Genomic DNA, 22,740 nt, shown 5'->3' on the forward strand with positions numbered 1-22,740 from the left:
GCAAGTTATATTAACTAAGCTTAAGAGAGCCTAAACATCATGAAACACAACGAATGGGAGGGGGAGATCATTTTTTTGTGCCCCATTTTTCCTTTAAATTGTCATTTTATGCATGTTTAAATCATGACTCCTTCTCTAGGAGGGCTAAGATCCCTGAATTCTTCACTCTATATCGCAAGAAATAACAAGTGATTTGATGCGTTGTATGAAAAGTTCATATTTCAATATTTATCTCTCTCGCCATAATCATTGTTCATATGGGCTGAGAGGATGAGGGGAAATGGGTGTCGGTTCATAAAGACGTGATGCGAGGAATGGAACAAGCGCAAACAAGGTGTCAACAAAAGTAAAAGAGAATCAATAGCTTCTCATTTTCAAAATATGATGGAATGTGTATGTGGCTTATAGAGTAAGTGATCTTTCATTGAATATTATGATGAATCTCTCATTCTTATTATGAAAAATAATTAAAAATGTATCAAATAAGCTTGAATGTGTCTGATATTATAGAATAATCAATAATTTTCAACAATTCATGTAACGAAAATCAAAATTGTAAAACCTGTAATACGGGATTTAGTAGAAAAATGATTGAATATACTACTGAATCACAATTCATATAAGCTTCATAAATTTGAATATTAAAAAACAAATAATTAATATTAAAATAAATTATAAAAACATTAAAATAAATTTTTTGATGAAAATTTTTAGTTTTTTCAGTAAAAAATTACTATAAATTAGGTATATGTGTGTGGATGTATAGTGAAGATAAGGCATGGGGACTTACCTCAATCTACCTCCATATTTATGTGAAAGTGTGTGTTTCTCTCTTTTCGACATGGAAAGAATAATATGAAACACCCTCTTAAACCAGTACACGATTGCAAAACCTAAACGATAGGGGGAAAGAGATTGTGAAAAGTTATCAATCAAATTTTGATTTTCATACATATTATACATATAAGACACATTTCATTTAAGTTTAAAAGGACAATAACACGGATTAGTTTGGTATTATTTCTAAGCAACGAATCAATACGTTAGAAAGGAAATCATTGAAAGAATATATTTTTTCACATGACACATTGGCTGATTTGTAGTTACTTTGTTTGAGCACTATATGGTATTATTACACCTTGCATTTGCATTCTTATACATGGTATCAAGAAAGAGAAAATCTCCTAGATGCATTGCAATTGGTTAATAAAACTTTTGACCAACTATGAGAGTATGAAGATCCTTGAGCTGTAGGATAATGCAATTTTCTTTGGGGACTAATTAAGTGAGGAAATAGAGCTATCTCCTAGAATGTGCAACTTGGAAAAGAGTGAACAATGTTACGATTTTGTTTTATGTTTGAGACAACACAACTTGGGGCCACAGTCCCCGAGGTCACTAGGAGATCCATAGCAACCACATTAGGGGGTGCTTTGTATGTGTGTGCAACGAGGTGTTAGTCACCTATATGTGTGGAATACTCACTCTCTTGGAGTTGGGATGGGAAAAATCATTGGACTAAAAATTGATACAAACGCATGATTTAGCTAGATTAGTATATAGCCTTCAAATGCTCCTGGTGGCCGCAAGGCTCTGTCAAGATTGTGGGAGAGAAGGAAGGAGTCTCACTTGTAGCTTTCTTGCTTGCACAATGGGGGAATACACACACAGGTGGAGGCTGAAAACAGTTTTCCTCTTCTTAGTTGTGTAAGCAAAAAAAACTCTCATACAAAGAAATAGAAGAACCCTATATATGTGTCTCAAACCAAAATAAACTAACTACGGTGGCATACAAACTGAGCCATGAACTAAAGTAGATAAGGATAGCTGTCATCTAGCTATTATTCATGGGCGGTGTACCAACCGCATCTACAACTGACAAGTCGGTGACATAAATGCACAACGGTCACCCTGGCATATCACGAGTGGAGCTTGATATCTCAGCACTCCCCCTCGAGCTCAATCCCAATTCCTGCACACCAAGCAGGTCTCTGAACCTGTGCAGCTTCTCTACGCCCAATGCCTTCGTAAATATGTCAACTACCTGATCCTCTGTGCTGACATAAACTAGATCAATAAGACCTAGTAAAACCCTCTCCCGCACATAGTGATAATGCACCTCAATGTGCTTTATTCTAGCATGATAGATTGGGTTATTTGCCAAGTGTATACTACTCATGTTGTCACAATAAATGACAACTGGCCCATCTGTAGGCTGATGCATATCATAAAGTAGCTTATGCAACCAAGCTACCTCACATGCAGCCATTGCTGCACCCCTGTACTTAGCCTCTGTGCTCGACAAGGCAACTGTAGGCTGTTTCTTACTGCTCCAAGTGACTGCAACACTCCCAAAAGAGAACACATATCCACTGGTAGATCGTCTATTAGAAATACTACCAGCCCAATCAACATCAGTGTATCCATGCAACTGTATCTGAACCCCAGTCTCATAAAGTAGTCCATACTGCAATGTGGACTTCACATACCTGAGTATGCGTCTAGTCGCATCCAAATGCGGTTTCCTTGGAGCCTGCATAAACTAACTTACCAATCCAACAGCATATCTCAAATCTGGCCTGGTAATAGTCATATAAATCAAACTTCCTACTATGCATCTGTACATAGTAGGGTCTTCCAGAAACTCACCTGCATCTGCGCTCAGCTTCACATTCTGCTCCAAAGGAACTGAAATAGGCTTATAGCCTGTCATCCCATATTTGGATAGCATGTCCAATCCATACTGCCTCTGCAAGAGCCGTATCCCACTTGGTGATATAATCACCTCAATGCCCAAGAAATAACGCAGCTCTCCCAAATCCTTCATCTCAAACTTCTGCTTCAATAGCATTTTCACATGAAGGATATCTTCATCACTATCACCTGTCATAATCAAATCGTCAACATAAATGACAAGTAGCATAATACATTTCTCTGTTTTTCTCATATAAAGTGAGAAATCTGCCTTGGAAATCTGAAAGCTAATAGTGACAAGATACTGTCCTATCTTGTCAGACCATGCTCTAGGTGCTTGCTTCAAGCCATACAAGGCTTTCTTCAACCTGCAAACAAACTCAGGATGAACAACATGCACATAATCTAGTGGCTGCTCCATATATATCTCTTCTTGCAAATCACCATGCAAGAAGGCATTCTTTACATCCATCTGATGTAAAGACCATTCCTTTGATGCAGCCATAGCAATGACTGCTCTTACGGTTTCCATCCTTGCAACCGGATTGAATGTTTCTTCATAATCAATGCCATATGTTTGTGCATACCCCTTGACTACTAATCTTCATAGAACCATCTGCATTGTGCTTCACCTTATAAATCCACTTACAACCAATTGCATTCTTACCTTTAGGCAAAGGTACTAATTCCCATGTAGCATTTCCTTCCAAGGCATCCATTTCTTCATCCATGGCTTTCTCCCATTTTTATTTTCCCATGGCTTACTCAAAAGAAGTGGGTTCTGGTTCCTATATCACTTTGACCATATAGGCATAGTGAATGGCTGTAAATCCATATATTTCAGCCTATCCACAGGATACCTAGCTCTGGTAGACATGTGCAAAGTAGGTTCGCTCCTAGGTGCTCTCAAAACATCCCTGGTCTTCCTTACTCCAGGTGTAACAGTAGAAGGAATACCCAACTCATCATCAATGCTCTGTTCTGAGCCATTGGATTCACCATCCACATAAGAGTGACCTGCATTCACATCAAACATGGACTGATCTACCTTCTCTTTTCCTTTTCGTGATACTTGCATACCACTATTTGTATTGCTTTGACAAGATTCTCATTATCTCAATCTGCCTATCCATGGCGAAGAATGTGAACCACTGCTAGAGGACGCTCCAGGTCCACTAATATCTTGTGACTGCTGCTATGAATTCTGTGCAGCATTACCATTTTGTGCATCTACATTATCAATCACATTTATTGGTTTATACCAACTACTCATCTCATCAAAAACATCTCTGCTCACTGTAAACTTACGAGTAGAAGGGTTATAGCATCTATACCCTTTCTGCTACAGAGAGTAACCAATAAAGATGCACTTCTCAGCTTTTGGATCCAACTTGGATCTCAACTCATCTGGCACATGAACATAGGCAAAGCAACCAAAAATCTTCAAATGAGAAATATCTCGTTTCCTACCAGTATACCTCTCCTCTAGAGTCATCCCATGTATTGCTGCAGTGGGAGTCATGTTCATTATGTAGACTGCTGTAGCAATTGCTTCAGCCCAGTAAAAATCTGGCAAGTCTTTTTCATTGAGCATGGCATGAGATACCTCTCCAATATGCCTATTTTTTCTTTTTGCAATTCCATTTTGTTGTGGGGTATGACTGCATGAATATTGTTGCTTTATGCCATGCTCCTACAAGAACCTTGCAAACTCATTTGAGAGGTACTCTCCCCCTCCATCTGACCTTAGGCATTTTATTTGCAGGCCTTTTTCTTTTTCAACCATAGCTTTAAGAGTTTTGAAATGCCCAAAAACTTCACTTTTCTTATTCATAAAATACACCCAAACTTTTCTACTATAGTCGTCAATAAAAGTGACAAAATAATGACAGCCTCCAAGAGATGCAGCTTTAGTAGTCCACACATCAGAGTGGATTAATTCCAATGGCTTCTTACTCTCTTGAACATGTCTAGGAAATGGTTTCCTTGCATGTTTTCCAAACTGATAGGCTTCACATACCTTATGCATTTCTGCAACCTTGAATTTAGGCAATCCTACAACAATATTTTGGGCTTGCATTGATTTAAGTCACTGTATATTAACATGACCAATGTGTTTATGCCAGATATTAGTATCTGTAACTACACCAGTCCCATGTGCAAACATTGCTGCACTCAATTCAGGCATGTCTGCTTCCAACGTAAACATTCAGTCTTTATTCTTTCCTTTTACTATCAAGCGACCTTTATTTTTCATATCCTCAACAAAGCATCCATGAGAATTAAATTTGACCTGCAAGCCCTGCTCAACCATTTGACCAACAGAAACCAGGTTCTTGGTGATATTCGGGACATGAAATACATCCGACAGGTATTTCTTTTTCCCATCCTAGATAGACAAATGAATTTTTCCAATCTGCACAATAGGATGTGCAGTATCATCACCAGTCTTCACAAATCCTGGTTTTTCCATTTTCCTTGTATCCTGCATCCATTCTGCATGACCTGTCATGTGGTTTGATGCACATGAGTCAACATACCGCACATCGTTGCTTTCTTCTGCACTTGTCACAGAATTGGTCATATGCTGCACCATAAACAAATGCTTATTTCTGTCATCACCCTGTCTACTAGAAGATGCATAATTCCCTTATTGCAATTTTCCATTCATGATGTCATCTTGCTTTTTATAGCAGTCTTTAGCCACATGACCCATTTTACCACAGTAGTAGAATTCAACATTGCTATTTGCATTTTGGCCTCTTTACCATCCACCACAATCTCTTTGGCTCCCCCTGCCTCTAGAGTTACCACGTCCTCCTCCATAGGACTGGTTTTCTTGAGTTTGTTGCATATTCTGATTTCTACTACGGCCTCCAGATCGGCCTCCTCTACCTCTGCCTCTACCTCTTCCACCATTTGAGTAGAAGACAGCTTCTTTTGAAGTTCCTCCTGAAGAAGATACACCACCATTTCTCTGCTCCTTAGAAATTAGAAGAGCAATCAACTCCTCAAAATCGGGAAATCTTTCACGGACGGAAATGGATGTTTGAAACTATGCATAATCCTTTCCTAGACCATTCAAGGTCACGGAAAGTAAATCATCATCTTCCACTGGCGACCCAATGGAAGCAAGTGCATCTGCAATCTTCTTCACCTTCATGTGGTAGTCATTGATGCTCATACTTTCTCTTTGCACATTGTGCAACTCTTGCTTGAGCTGCATTTTCCTGGCTTGCGTATTTGTGCTATACATTTTTGACAAAGTATCCCATGCCTACTTTGGCGTACTTGCATCTTAAATATGCACAATCATAGAGTCTGAAATGCTGATAGACAGCCAGTACATAACTTTCTTGGCTCTCTCATGCCATGCTTTAAATGCCTGCATTTGTTGTTGATTGGGAACATCAGGAAGAACTGGTTCTTCTTCATTTCCTACAACGAATTTTCAATATCCTTTTCGAATAAGGAAATTATTCATTCTAAACTTCCATGCTTAGAAGTTGTTCTTGTCAAGCTTTTCAGTGACAATCTGTAAAAGAGAATCAGACGCCATTACAAAACACTGCAAAAAATTTTGTCACTGCAAAGAACACAGCTTCAGCCTCACAAGGGCAAATCTGCAAAACTGACGAAAGTGGTATTTGACCACACGGTCACTTCCTAGTGACGATTTTGCATCAACAGGCAACAAGGATGATTCTGTAACTCCCAATGTCTCTACGCACAGGCATACGATGCAATTTCTATAGTAACTTTTCACCGACCTGTAGAACAATGGTTGCACAGCATAAAACAGGGCCTTTTCCTGAGTGCATGCACAAAAATTCCCCCTCCAAAACAGGCCCCGAAATGGCCTCAAATCCAAAATATACTGCGAAGGGTCTCTCAATCTGAGACAATACACTCTTGCACTTTCCGACTGTGCTACCTGCTGTAGAGACTTGCTCCCAAAACAGAAAAATGAAAGCAACACTGGTCCTCTTACCAGAACACCGCGAGCTTGGTTTGCTTTCTTGAGCTCCTTACCACGAACAAGGCTCTGATACCATGTCAAGATTGTGGGAGAGAAGGAAGGAGTCTCACTTGTAACTTTCTTGCTTGCACAATGGGGGAATACACACATAGGTGGAGACTGAAAACAGTTTTCCTCTTCTTAGTTGTGTAAGCCAAAAAAACTCTCATACAAAGAAATAGAAGAACCCTATATATGGATCTCAAACCAAACTCAACTAACTAAGGTGGAATACTAACTGATCCACGAACTAAAGTAGATAAGGATAGCTGTCATCTAGCTATTATTCATGGGCGGTGTATCAACCGCATCTGCAACAACTGACAAGTCGGTGACATAAATGGACAACGGTCACCCTGGCATATCACGAGTGGAGCTGATATCTCAATAGGCTCTACGTTAAGGGTGGTTTGGTGAGCATAGGAGACCTTGGCTAGAGCCCAAGAGCCAGTGTTGTTTGACCCAATTTTGGTTCCGATGCAATCCTACCCAATTCATGTTGTAGTATGCTTATGATTTAGGCATCAGACCTATAGAAAAGAAATTTTTAGGAATAGAATGTGGAAGTGTAAGATTATAATGGCCATTATGATATCTAAAGCACCTTGGATGGGCAACATTTATGTTACGGAAACATCGTCATTATAGGGATTGGATTCTTACAAGAGCCCAAGTACAACAATTCAGAGAGTATCTAAGAAGGGAGGCTCAACATCTCTTGGTCATATAGTAGAATTTGAAGTGTAGGTTGAAGAAGTGGTGCTAGAAGATGAATAAGTGCCAAATGGCATTCCATCCACAAGTGCATCAAGAGGAGAGGTTAATCTTGAACCAAAGGTGAATATAAGAACCCCTCTTAATGATTTTAGGAGAAGAATACAAGATGTTCTTTTTCTGATGGGAATTTCTCTCTTTGGGCCATCTACACAAAGAAAGTTAGTATTCAAATCTTTAATATTGAAACTTGAGCAAGGATGCCTCAACATCAATCAACTCAAAACCCCAAAGTTTGAGCATCTAAATTCTTAGGTGGAAAGGAGGAGGATTCTAATTGCCATGTTGCTTAATTTGAAACCAAATGGACATCCTGTAAATTTGGCCAAATATACAATGACCAAGTTAAGAAGCAACAATTTGCAGCCACACTTCAAGACAAGAAAATGGATTTGTTAAGTAGTTATGGTTCGGCTAGCTTCCAAACTTATGATGCACTCAAGAATTCATTTTTGGAAGATTTTGTAAAGACAAAACTTGAGGAGATATCCCAATAAAAATTAAGGAAATGGATCAAAAGGATATGTTGATAGAAAAATATGCTTAAAATTTTAACTTTTAGTAAACTATCTTGCTATAGCCAATATACTAGATTTCTTATTGTATTAAGGGTTTGAAAATCAAAATCAAGGGGTCTATTGCTAATGTTGCATTGTAGCCTAATACTATAAGAATAGAAGCAAGACTTGGAATTTGACTATGTAAGAGTTAAAAATTTAAGGATTCTTTAGATTTCGATGAGGATTTTGAGTTTGAGAATGAAACTGATGAGGAGAAGAGTGATTTAGAATTGGAGTCTATAAATGAACAAGAGTAACAAAAAAAAACAAAAGAGAAATACAAAAGTAAGTTCAAGTAATGACTCTAAAAGGAGCAAGAAGTGGGGAAAGGACAAGGACACTAAGATGATAGCAAATATAATAAGTTGGATGAAAAAATTAAGCAAAAGCTCAAAGACTTGGCACTAGCTAATAAACAAAGAAAGAGAATTTTTATAAAATATACCAAAGGAATGGGCTTTGAGTAGGATAGCAAGTACCAATCATGTTGCCTCGAGTGAGAATAACATTTCCAATTGTAGTAAGTTAGAACATTCATGACACGATACCTCAAAGACCCTTCAAGGGACAAAGAAGGATTCTAGTTAGACAATTGTAGAGTACTTTTCCTAGACATCAATAAAAAGCACAATCAAGAGCATGCCATTAATGTGGAGGTCAATGACACTTTGTAGGATCCAACTATGAATTATGAGGAAGGCAAAGGATTGAGAGGGGAATGCTAGTAGCAAGGACCCGCAATGACAAAAGACTTGCAAGAGTACCTCATCAACATCATCCACATGCCTTAGTTAGCAGCAATCTTGATTGAGTTACCTGACCAAAATGAGCAAAGGCAATATCCTAAAGATGCAATGAGACTAAGACTTGTCCATATTGGGATATGAGTCTATATCATGATATTATTACCATTACTATAATTTTTTCCTATAGCAATCAATGTAGAAATTACATGACATAGTGGACAAAATGAGAGCAAGGAGTACAGATCAACAATAAATATAGAAGAACAAATACATATATAATTTCAAATGAACTAATACAAAGATGTTCAACTCGTGCGCTTCCACTCTAAATCTTAGATGGCAATCCAGAAAGATGATAGGTGAAGAGCTTAAGGGTAGCTAGAAAAACTCTAACTAGGTGAAAGATAGATTGATGATGGCTTTAGAGGAGTCTTCCTTTTATAGCCCAAGAAGGTAGTCTAGTCAGCATATTTGACCATATTATGAATCTTCCCTAGTCGGCCAAGGAATATTCCATGGAATATTTCCTATGCCATTGGTTGGGGTAGCGTCCCGAACCCTGAAATAGGGGTCCGTGATAACTCCCAAACCCCGTAACTCGATGCATTGTGCCTCGTATTGCTACCAACATAACTATTCTATCTAACCTAAAGGCTAGATCCACAAAGGTCACCTTTTGCCATTGAGTCACATAGACCTTATTTGACATATAAGTTAGGACCCACCCAATGTCCGTGCTCACACATGGCTTCTCCTCATAATGGGGACCTTACAACTTAGAGCACCATAGATCATTGGTGGTACCTTACAAGGGTGGGGCATTTAGTATATCTTACACTCCCCATCAATGTCCACCAATTACGTGAGCTACATTCTCGACCCAACGCTAAGTCTCTGAAGATAAATTCAAAGGAGATCCTTTGTAAGAGCTTTGGTGAATATATCTACTCCATTCTCCTTCGTTGGCCATGTAACCTGATCTTAAACAAAAAGCAACCTCAAAATCATGATATTGAGAAATTTTAGATTATAGACAATTCATATGTTCAAGAGAAAGAAGGATAGAAAGCTATCATTTAGGCTAAGAAGAGATATGAGCGTAGCATGAGGAATTTTGCAAGAGTTGTAGAGAATGAACTACAAAAAGTCAATTGAATGATGGAGGGCATAAATTAATCAAAGGAAGCATTTATGTAACAAAAGACTTTAAGAAAGCCTTAATAAAGCTATGAAAGAAATTTCAAGTAATATCTGCTTGGGATTACATTGATATGAAAGGTCTTGATCCTATAGTATGCCAGTACAGACTTAAACCAAAGACGACGAACACTAACCAATTATTCAAAAGAAGTATAGAATGAACCCTAACTATGTTAAGCAGGTTAAGGAAGATATTGATAAGCTTTTATAGGTTGGTTATACTAAACCTATCAATGAAACATGTAATCCGGTTCAAGTTTTGGATGTGGTCAGCAGGTGCAAACTAGTTGCACCAGCTCTATGGAATAGTAGAGCCTCATTATACCCAATCCCAACAAAGGGGTATGCTATCATTGCAGACTTAACAACAAAGCATACTGACCAAATTAACTACCATTATATGTGACTGAGGCCATAGTTTGATCAAGAAAAGATAATTCTCATATATTATAGCAAATGTGTATTGGGTATGATAATAGATAGCAAAGCACAAAGTACATCTTAGAAGGTTACTACTCAGAAGAAATACATGACAATGGACTAGAGTGACTCTTCTACTCTCACAGCATCACACTGTATTGAAGGATTACAAGGAAATCATTAAGGTTTAGAAAATTTTAGGACCCAAACAACATGTCAAAGGAGAAAGTAAAGAGGAAGACATATGGATGCAAGGTCAAAAGGAGAGAGATGAGCAAGGCTAACTAAGGGAGAATCCATGTAAAGATGACTTGACGAGAAGAAGAAGGAGAAGACCACAACAGTTATTCCGTAATACTTTTATAGCTTGTGGTGGCATGCTATCATGAAGTCCTTCTATCATAATCCTCCGCTAATTGCCACATTGTATTACTACATTGCTTCCATCAAAATTGATGGCCTCATTTAGCCACCTTCCCATGAATGCTATTTTGGGTCGCTAATTAGGCCACCATCCTACACACATGGCATGCACATAGGATTCAAACCCACATGAGTCATTCCTTGATTGTATCTTTGTGTTGGGATCTAAAATGGGCCCAACATTGGCTCTAAGGCTCTAGCCAGGCTCCTATACTTTCCAAACAACCCCCACGGCCTCGTGACAAGGAGCATCTAAATAATGTGAAAATATATATCTATCAAATGTGTTTGTAGATATGAATTTCAAACTATAGTCCAATGTATTGCATATCCCAACTCAAAGTAGACGATTATCCTATACATGTAGGTGACTAACACCTCGTCATACACATAAATAGAGTACCCCAACTAATTTTTGTGGCTCCTATGGCTCTCCTACACCCCAAAGATTGGCCCCATGATGCACCATCTCAAACATAAAGAAGGAACATGACAAAATTCTCTCATGATACATATAACAATCCAAGATTATTTCAACCTCTCATAATGTCTCACTAAAGTTCACTATGCTATCCTATAGCAAAGGAACCTCACAGCCTCAGTGTAGGTCACAACTAGGCATACAAGTGCTATGAATCTAAGAGTTTCTCTTTTGATACCATGCTCAAATGCAAATGTAGCGTGTATGACTCATTTTGTTCAAATAATTTCAATTATAAATCAGACATATATTGTGCGAAAATAGCCTTTTCATGATTCCGTTTCTCTAACATTATGTTGTGTTACAAAGGGACAGTATTGGGCTAACCCGTGCTACTATTCCTCTTCAAATTTAAATCAACTGAAGCCTATATTCCAGAATATACAATAAAATCAAAGCTCATTCAAATCTTATCTCTTCTTAGCTCTCTTTTCCCTATTGTTTAGGTTTTGCTTTCATACATAGGTGTAAAAGGGTTTTGTTGTCATTTTTTTTAAATAAATAAGCAATGAATACACACTTATCACACATAAATGGAGGTAGGCTGAGGAAAATCCTCATGCCCTACCTTCATTATACATCCACATATACTCTCTTACTTTTTTATGACATTCTGTGCTTTAAAACTAATTTTTCTCTATTAATACCATATTAGAGAATTCAAGAATCTCCCACGTTCCACTTTCAAATAAGGAGTAAAGATTTGACCAAGTGGCTAAATCTTAACCCCGTATTTGAGAGTGGGGCTTGGAGGGGTTGCTTATATAGTATCACAAGAACTCCTACTAGTCGAGTACTCCTACAGCCTATCTCATTTATACTCTCTTTTTTGGCACAATCTCTATTATTTTATACTTGGATGTGTAAAAAGGAGGGGACTAAGCATATTGTGACCCAAGGAGAACAGGGCATTAGGTCTTATGTCCGATCTCGGTACCCAAGAAGCTCTCGCAAGGTGACATAATTTTATTTTTTGTTTTTGCTCACTTTTATTTTTTCTCTCACCATCCTTATATTCTATTCAGAAAAATGCTCCCTGGAAGACAAGACATCAGTTGACTTGTCCCCAAGAACCTATTGGGCCTTCACAAGGTGATGAACATTAACTCTCTCCTAACTACCTCACAACTAATAGAAATTCCTAGTATCATCTCCCTAGTAGGCTAGTAGGACAGGATCACTAGCACTACCCTCTAAAACAAATCTTTATATGCCCAAAAATGTATTCATAAGAGGCAAACAACTTCTCAAACTTCTCCAAACATACCTAACCTAATCCTGGGACTTCATGCCTTGAGTGCTGGTTCCTAGAAAAAGAAAGAAAAAATTCCTAACATACACATAACACATTCTTCTTAAGTGAAAAGAACTTAGAAAGGAAAGATATAACCTGGACTAGCCGCAAAAAGTATCCATATGCAGTAATTGGCTTCCTCCAGCATGTGGGCTCCTTCAAACCTATCTAGTGCAGCACTAAAACAAAGAACCATGAAACGCACCCGCACCAAACAAACACAGCCCTCTTGGCCTAGTGAAATATGACATTTCACTATAAATGAAATGGTCCTCTTGTCCTAACAAAATAGAAAATTATATCCAAATCATGCGGGCCTCTTGTCCTAATGAATTCAACTATAAAGCACACCTTTCAGTAACCTACTACTAAAAGCAAACCCCTGGTCCCCACATAAACCCTATTGAAGCACAAAACTGGACCAATGGGATAGGCTACTCGGTCCTAGACTAAATGCATCAAATTATTAGCTAAGCCCCCTACATAAATGGCAAGGGGAGTCCAATGAATATTTCATTGAATGATCTGATGCGTCCACGAAAGAATAGGAAGAGGGCCAATCACTACCTAGCTCATAACACATACTAACCATCGGTGGCCAAAACGTGACATGTCAACAAGCAATCCCCATAGTAGCATTGGGCTGATACCAAAAGGTAATTGTAAAATCCCCTTAGGTGTTGATATTTATGCAATCACACTCCTAAGACAACCTCTTTGTATGGAGCAGTAGGGCAAGGGACATGCAACAGCGCAGAAGAAGCTGCATGAATACCATAGGCACAGTGAGAAAAGGGAAACCATCCTACAACTATAAAAGCATGTACTTGACATTGAGTTAAATTATGAATGCTATTGTACTTTGTACTTTCAATCTTGTCTCTCTACTCAAGATTGTGCTTATGAGTCCAAGCTAATCTATCTTGGATTTTAAATCACTTGAGTAATAATCAGTATCTAGTCTCAATCACCATGCTTCTTGTCATTGACTTCTGTCCTCCATAGCTGGACCTTGCTCAAGGATCTGTGTTTCTCAACATCATGACCACAATTGAGAAAGACATCTTCAACAAAGGTCTAATTAGCCAAAGAGTCTGCAAAGCAATTCCACTAACGAGGAATCAACTGGCAAGTTACTGCCTCAAATATCTCAAGGATGTTCAAGGCTGCATAATGGTATATCCTTAGGATGGGATCTTTCATACTATAGATCACATTCAATTGGTTGATCACTAACTATGATTCCCCTTTCACTAGTAAACTAGTGAATGCCACCATGTCTAGCTAGATTCAGCCCCATAAGCAAAGCCTTGTATTCCACCATGTTATTAGTAAAAGTGATGCTTAAATACCCATTTTTATAACCACACGATGATAGGGGTCTCTAATGACAATCCCGACACTCACATGCTTAGCAAGTCCTCAAAAAGCTCCATCAAAATATAAAATATAAACCAAGTCTTCATTGATGTAACATGCCATGACAATCAACCTACTCATAATCATGATCATCAAAGTCTATTTGAGAGAGAGGGTGTAAGATACATACAACCTCTTATTCCTCAATAAACTCCAAGGGGACACAAGTAAGAACCCGGTGATAATAATGGCAATAGACTCGAATGTTCCATGTGAAAGATCCATCTTGCTAGTCAATAATGGGATAATCCTTACTCCACCAGATCACTTTGCCTTAGTGATGACGCTATTCTAAATATGGATGCTCAAGATAAGTAATAACTTTTTCCATCCAAAGGTCTTGATACCCTCTGCAAGTTTAAGCTAAATCCTGAAGGACATGCAAATGCACCAAGTCTAATGTCAATCCCTATACATAATAGGGCTTCAATTTGTTGAAATTTACTTTAGTTTTGAACTCTACTCATTGCAAATATGTTGAAAGAGTTGTAGAGCCATTCTTTCCTAAACAGACAATCTTATAAGAGCCATCCCACTTGGGTTCTAACTTGCCATGGAATAGCTCACGATGGGTATCATAATATAGGACCAATTGATCATTGGCAAATTTATACTTCCTAGCACAAAGATCATGAAGCATTTTCATCCGCTTCTTGCCTACTTCTTGATATAACAATGCTTGTAATCTAATTTAATCAAGATGTGCAAGGGAAGTGAACCTTTCTTACAATGCTTCCTCTTTATTATCGAAAGAATAGTTTAGAGCGAACCTTATTGTAGGTAGCTCAATCTCCAAAGGTAAAATACACTCTTTTCCATATACTAATTTGAAAGGGATGTGGCTTGTAGCTCTTTTAAATGTTGTATTATAAGCCTAAACAACCACATACAACTTTTTATCCCTATCACGTGTACCTTGGGATACCATCTCAGATAAATCTCCACAAGTTGTTTATTGGTACTCTCACTTGCTCATTTGCTTGGGGGTCGTAAGAAGTTGTCTTATTATGTTTAATCTTTAGAGCTTTCGTCACAGCCTTAATCACTTTATTCAAAAAATGTGTCCCACAGGCAGACGCAAGCTCTTTAGGTGGACCAAAATGACAAACAATTTGCTCCAAAATAAAACTAGTCGTCTCCTTGGCATTATCATTCATCATAGTACAGGCTTTAGACTACTTCGTAAAATACTCTATTTCCACAATGATATAATTTTTTTATATAGTATATGAAGGATGCACATGTCCAACAAGATCAATGCCCCACTTCTCAAAGAGCAAAGTAACTAGAATGGGATTTAGTGGCCTCTTATGATTTTTCCGAGCATCTATCTCTGATAGATATCACAAGCTTAACATATACAAAAGCATTTTGGAAAATCATTGGTCACGAATAGCCATCACATAAAGCTTTCTTGGTGGTAAGCTGTCCAGAAAAATGGCCCGCATATGTTGAATCATGGCATTTCTCTAAAATGAATGGTACCTCATTAATCACTATGCAACAACAATAGACCTCATCCACTCCCCTTCTTTTGTATGAGACACTAGCAATAATGGAAAAGCAAAGTTCTTGTTTCTTAATCTTCCTCTTCTCAGATTTAGAAAGAGTTTTTGTTGGGTTGCCTGTGGATAGATAATGTGTAATCGATGCATACCACGATATGATTGAGACTACATCAATCTTGCATAGATCCTCGCAATCACTAATTGATGACCAGGAAATATGTGCAAATAAAGGCACCAAAATGTGCTAAACATGGAAACATCCTTTGCAAACTAACACTTTGCTGTTGTACCCCTTTGTAAAAAATCGAATATGAAGCAATGTAAAATGTGTAGTCCAAAAGGCTCACATTAAAAATATTGATTAGGAAAAGGAAAGGTCAAACCCTTTTGTCTCATGCTAAAATTGAAAGGTCCTTAGACCTTAGCCAATGTATGCAAATTTGAATTTTATAATTCAAGAAAGGAAAAGGAGGTGCTTGCAACCGTGGGATTTGGGGAGGTGGGAGGTTGAGGTGGTTACACCCTCTCTCTTCCTTTATCTTCTCCTCTTACGGTTCATTTCTCCCTCTCTCATTTGGCACAACACTTACTTTCTTGTTCTTGTTTTCCCTCTCTTATGCTCCTTTGCAAGATCTCATGGAGAGTGAGGAAGAGAAAGAGGGTGAGGATGGAAGAAATGTCCAATTTCTTGTGTGCCTTTCATTTGTGTGTTTGGAGAGCATGGATTCTTGGTGAGAAGGAGATTTTTCTTGCAGGTTTTTGTGGCCAGCAATGTATTTGCAGCCTCTACCTAGCCGGTTTGTGTTTCGATTTGTGCCGTGGCAGGGTGCTATTCACTAATACCATCCCACTCTTACTTAGGCTCACCAAAATCTCCTAAACATTCAACAATACCCTGCAATTTTGGCAGCTTACTTTGAATCTCATAGTCAAACTCTTGAAAATAGATTAACCATTTGGCAATGAGATCAAGGGGTTGACGCTTGTTCAACAATAATCGTAGACCCTCAGCCTTGGTGAAAAACACTATCTTCTCATAAAAAATGTAATGTCTAAACTTCTTCGTAGTAGTGACCACCATAGCCAAACACACTTTTTCTAAATAATTATAAGAAAGCTCCAAAACACCCAATTTCTAGCTTGCAAAAGTGATAGCATGATAAAGCTATGCCTCCCAAATCTGGGATAGGCAACAACTGATACTATACCTTGTTGTTGTCACGATTGTGGGAGAGAAGGAAGGAGTCTCACTTGAAGCTTTCTTGCTTGCACAATGGGGGAATACACACAAGGGTGGAGACTGAAAACAGTTTTCCTCTTCTTAGTTGTGTAAGCCAAAAGAACTCTCTTACAAAGAAATAGAAGAACCCTATATATGGGTCTCAAACCAAACTCAACTAACTAAGGTGGCATACTAACTGAGCCACGAACTAGAGTAGATAAGGATAGCTACCATGTAGCTATTATTCATGGGCGGTGTACCAACCCGTCTGCAACTGACAAGTCGGTGACATAAATACACAACAGTCACCCTGGTGTATCACGAGTGGAGCTCGATATCTTAACACTCCCCCTCGAGCTCAATCCCAATTCCTGCATACCAAGCAGGTCCCTAAACTTGCACAGCTTCTCTGTGCTCAATGCCTTCGTGAATATGTCAACTACCTGATCCTCTGTGCTAACATAAACTAGATCAATAAGACCTAGTAAAACCCTCTCTCGCACATAGTGATAATACACCTCAATGTGCTTTGTTCTAGCATGATAGACTAGGTTATATGCCAAGTGTATACTACTCATGTTGTCACAATAAATGACAACTGGCCCATCTGTAGACTGATGCATATCATAAAGTAGCTTATGCAACCAAGCTACCTCACATGCAGCCATTGATGCACCCCTGTACTCAGCCTCTATGCTCGACAAGGCAACTGTAAGTTGTTTCTTGCTGCTCCAAGTGACTGCAACACTCCCAAAAGAGAACACATATCCACTGGTAGATCATCTATCAGAAATATTACCAGCCCAATCAACATCAGTATATCCATGCAAGTGCATCTGAACCCCAATCTCATAAAATAGTCCATACTGCAATGTGGACTTCACATACCTGAGTATGCGTCTAGCCGCATCCAAATGTGGTTTCCTTGGAGCCTGCATAAACTGACTTACCTGTCCAATAGCATAGCTCAAATCTGGCCCGGTAATAGTCATATAAATCAAACTTCCTACTATGCGTCTGTACATAGTAGGGTCTTCCAGAAGCTCACCTGCATCTGCACTCAGCTTCACCTTCTGCTCCAAAGAAACTAAAATAGGCTTACAGCCTGTCATCCCATATTTGGATAGCATGTCCAATCTATATTGCCTCTGCAAGAGCTGTATCCCACTTGGTGATCTAATCACCTCAATGCCCAAGAAATAACATAGCTCTCCCAAATCCTTCATCTCAATAGCATTTTCACATAAAGGATATCTTCATCACTCTCACCTATCATAATCAAATCATCAACATAAATGACAAGTAGCATAATACATTTCTCTGTTTTTCTCACATAAAGTGAGAAATCTGCCTTGGAAATCTGAAAGCTAATAGTGACAAGGTATTGTCCTATCTTGTCAGACCATGCTCTAGGTGCTTGCTTCAAGCCATACAAGGCTTTCTTCAACATGCAAACAAACTCAGGATGAACAGCATGCACATAACCTGGTGGCTGCTCCATATAGACCTCTTCTTGCAAATCACCATGCAAGAAGGCATTCTTTACATCCATCTGATGTAAAGACCATCCCTTTGATGCAGCCATAGCAATGACTGCTCTTACAGTTGTCATCCTTGCAACTGGACTGAATGTTTATTCATAGTCAATGCCGTATGTTTGTGCATACCCCTTGACTACTAATCTTGCCTTGTATCTGTTCACAGAACCATCTGCATTGTGCTTCACCTTATAAACCCACTTACAGCCAATTGTATTTTTACCTTTAGGCAAAGGTACCAATTCCCATGTAGCATTTGCTTCCAAGGCATCCATTTCTTCATCCATGGCTTTCTCCCATTTTTCTTTTCCCATGGCTTCCTCAAAAGAAGTGGATTCTGGTTCCTGTATCACTTTAACCATATATGCATAGTGAATGGCTGTAAATCCATCATATTTCAGCCTATCCACAGGATACCTAGCTCTCGTAGACCTCGCAAAGTAGGTTCACTCCCAAGTGCTCTCAAAACATCCCTAGTCTTCCTTACTCCAGGTGTAACAATAGAAGGAATACCCAACTCATCATCAATGCTCTGTTCTGAGCCACTGGATTCACCATCCACATAAGAGTGACCTGCATTCATATCAAACATGGACTGATCAACCTTCTCTTTTCCTTTTTGTGATACCTGCATACCGCTATCTACATTACTTTGAGAAGATTCTTCTGATCTCAATCTGCCTGTCCATGGCGAAGAATGTGAACCACTACTAGAGGACGCTCCAGGTCCACTAATATTTTGTGACTGCTGCTGTGAATTCTGTGTAGCATTACCATTTTGTGCATCTACATCATCAATCACATTTACTGGTTTATACCAGCTACTCATCTCATCAAAAACAACATCTCTGCTCACTGTAAACCTACGAGTAGAAGGGTTATAGCATCTATACCCTTTTTGCTGCAGAGAGTAACCAATAAAGATGCACTTCTCAGCTTTTGGATCCAACTTGGATCTCAACTCATCTGGCACATGTACATAGGCAATGCAACCAAAAATTTTTAAATGAGAAATATTTGGTTTCCTACCAGTATACCTCTCCTCTGGAGTCATTCCATGTATTGCTACAGTGGGAGTCCTGTTCATTATGTAGACTGTTGTAGCAACTGCTTCAGCCCAATAAAAATCTGGCAAGTCTTTTTCATTGAGCATGGCACGAAATACCTCTCCAATATGCATGTTTTTCCTTTCTGCAATTCCATTTTGTTGTGGGGTATGACTGCATGAATATTGCTGCTTTATGCCATGCTCCTGCAGGAACCTTGCAAACTCATTTGAGAGGTACTCTCCCCCTCCATCTGACCTTAGGCATTTTATCTGCAGGCCAGTTTCTTTTTCAACCATAGCTTTAAGAGTTTTGAAATGCCCAAAAACTTCACTTTTTCATAAAATACACCCAAACTTTTCTGCTATAGTCATCAATAAAAGTGACAAAATAATGACAGCCTCCAAGAGATGCAGCTTTAGTAGTCCACACATCAGAGTGGATTAATTCCAATGGCTTCTCACTCTCTTGAACATGTCTAGGAAATGGTTTCCTTGCCTGTTTTCCAAACTGACAGGCTTCCATACCTTATGCATTTCTGCAACCTTGAATTTGGGCAATCCTGCAACAATATTTTGGGCCTGCATTGATTTAAGCCGTACATTAACATGACTAATGCGTTTATGCAAGATATCAATATCTGCAACTACACCGGTCCCATGTGCAAACATTGTTGCACTCAATTCAGACATGTCAGCATCCAATGTAAACATTCTGCCCTTCTTCTTTCCTTTTGCTATCAAGCAACCTTTATTTTTCATATCCTCAACAAAGCATCCATGAGGATTAAATCTGACCTGCAAGCTCTGCTCAACCATTTGACCAACAGAAACTAGATTCTTGGTGATATTCGGGACATGAAATACATCGGACGGGTATTTCTTTTTCCCATCCTGCATAGACAAAGGAATTTTTCCAATATACACAATAGGATGTGCAGTATCATCACCAGTCTCCACAAATCCTGGTTTTTCCATTTTCCTTGCATCCTCCATCCATTCTGCATGACATGTCATGTGGTTTGATGCACCTGAGTCAACATACCATACATCGTTGCTTTCTTCTGCACTTGTCACAGAATTGTTCATGTGCTGCACCATAAACAGATGCTCATTTCTGTCATCACCCTGTCTACTAGAAGATGCATAATTCCCTTGTTGCAATTTCCCATTCATGATGTCATTCTGCTTTTTATAGCAGTCTTTAGCCATATGACCCATTTTACCACAGTAGTAGCATTCAACATTGCTGTTTGCATTTTGGCCTCTTTGCCATCCACCACGACCTCTTTGGCTCCCCCTGCCTCTAGAGTTACCACGTTCTCCTCCATAGGACTCGTTTTCTTGAGTTTGTTGCATATTCTGATTTATACCACAACCTCCAAATCGACCTCCTCTACCTCTGCCTCTACCTCTTCCAGCATTTGAGTAGAAGACAGCTTCTTTTGAAGTTCCTCCTGAAGAAGATGCACCACCATTTCTCTGCTCCTCAAATATTAGAAGAGCAATCAACTCCTCAAAATGAGGAAATCTTTCACGAACTGAAATGGATGTCCGAAACTGTGCATAATCCTTTCCTAGACCATTCAAGGTCACAGAAACTAAATCATCATCTTCCACTGGTGACCCAATGGAAGCAAGTGCATCTGCAACCTTCTTCACCTTCATGTGGTAGTCATTGATGTTCATACTTTCTCTTTGCACATTATGCAACTCTTGCTTGAGCTGCATTTTCTTGGCTTGCGTATTTGTGCAGTTTCCTAAAATTCTCCTTAGCCAAAATGCTTCACAAGCAGCAAAGGACGGCTAGAATCATAGAGGATTTGAACCACTAACCATCTAATTTGTTTTGAAGCCATTCCTTTAATATCACTAGCAAATTCTACCATTTCCATGATTTTTGGTTGCCTTGTACACTCACTTTCTATTGAAGTTAATGCTATTATAGGTTGCTTCTTATTGATCCATGACAAAACTCTTGATCCAAATACATTTTTAACAAAGTATCCCATGCCTCCTTTGGCGTACTTGCATCTTGAATATGCACAATCATAGAGTCTGAAATGCTGATAGACAGCCAATACATAACTTTCTTGGCTCTCTCATGCCATGCTTTAAATCCCTGCATTTGCTATTGATTGGGAACATTAGGAAGAACCAGTTCTTCTTCATTTCCTGCAACAAATTTCCAATATCCTTTTCCCATAAGGAAATTCGTCATTCTAAACTTCCATGCTTGGAAGTTGTTCTTGTCAAGCTTTTCAATGACAATTTGTGAAAGAGAATCAGACGCCATTACAGAACACTGCAAAAAATTCTGTCACTGCAAAGAACACAGCTTCAGCCTCACAAGGGCAAATCTGCGAAATTGGCGAAAGTGGTATTTGACCACACAGTCACTTCCTAGTGACGATTTTGCATATACAGGAACCAAGGATGATTCTGTAACTCCCAATGTCTTTGCACACAAGCATACGATGCAATATCTGTGGTAACTTTTCACCGACCTGTAGAACAGTGGTCGCACAACATAAAATGGGGCTTTTTCCTGAGTGCGTGCAGAAAACTTCCGCCTCCAAAACAGGCCCTGAAATGGCCTCAAATCAAAAAAACAGGGTCGCCGAGGGCCAAAGCCTAATCCCGCAGCATATACTGCTCTCTTGCTTCACCGCGAAGGGCGTCTCAACCTGAGACAATGCACTCCTACACTTTCCGGCTGTGCTACCTGCAGAGATCTGCTCCCAAAACAGAAAATGAAAGCAACACTGTTCCTCTTACCAGAACACCGCGAGCTTGGCTTGCTTTCTTGAGCTCCTTACCACAAACAAGGCTCTGATACCATATCACGATTGTGGAAGAGAAGGAAGGAGTCTCACTTGAAGCTTTCTTGCTTGCACAATGGGGGAATACACACAAGGGTGGAGGCTGAAAACAGTTTTCCTCTTCTTAGTTGTGTAAGCCAAAAGAACTCTCTTACAAAGAAATAGAAGAACCCTATATATGGGTCTCAAACCAAACTCAACTAACTAAGGTGGCATACTAACTGAGCCACGAACTAGAGTAGATAAGGATAGCTGTCATGTAGCTATTATTCATGGGCGGTGTACCAACCGCGTCTGCAACTGACAAGTCGATGACATAAATACACAACGGTCACCCTGGCGTATCACGAGTGGAGCTCGATATCTCAACAGTTGTAGCCGTAATGATATAGAAAACTTCACCTCTCTTTGGAGTTTTTAACACTACAATTTTGGATAGTACCATCTTAACATCCTCAAATACCACTGTACATGGTTTAGTCCATTTGAAAACATGGATGTATGCCAAGAGATTTGTCAAAGGTAATGAATGCCCAGCCAATGCATTAATGAACCAACAATAATAGCCCACATATA

The sequence above is a fragment of the Lygodium microphyllum genome, chromosome 29 (assembly GCF_053477565.2).
Source record: "Lygodium microphyllum isolate KBCC chromosome 29, Lygodium_microphyllum_v1.1.10, whole genome shotgun sequence".
NCBI classification, from domain to species: domain Eukaryota; kingdom Viridiplantae; phylum Streptophyta; class Polypodiopsida; order Schizaeales; family Lygodiaceae; genus Lygodium; species Lygodium microphyllum.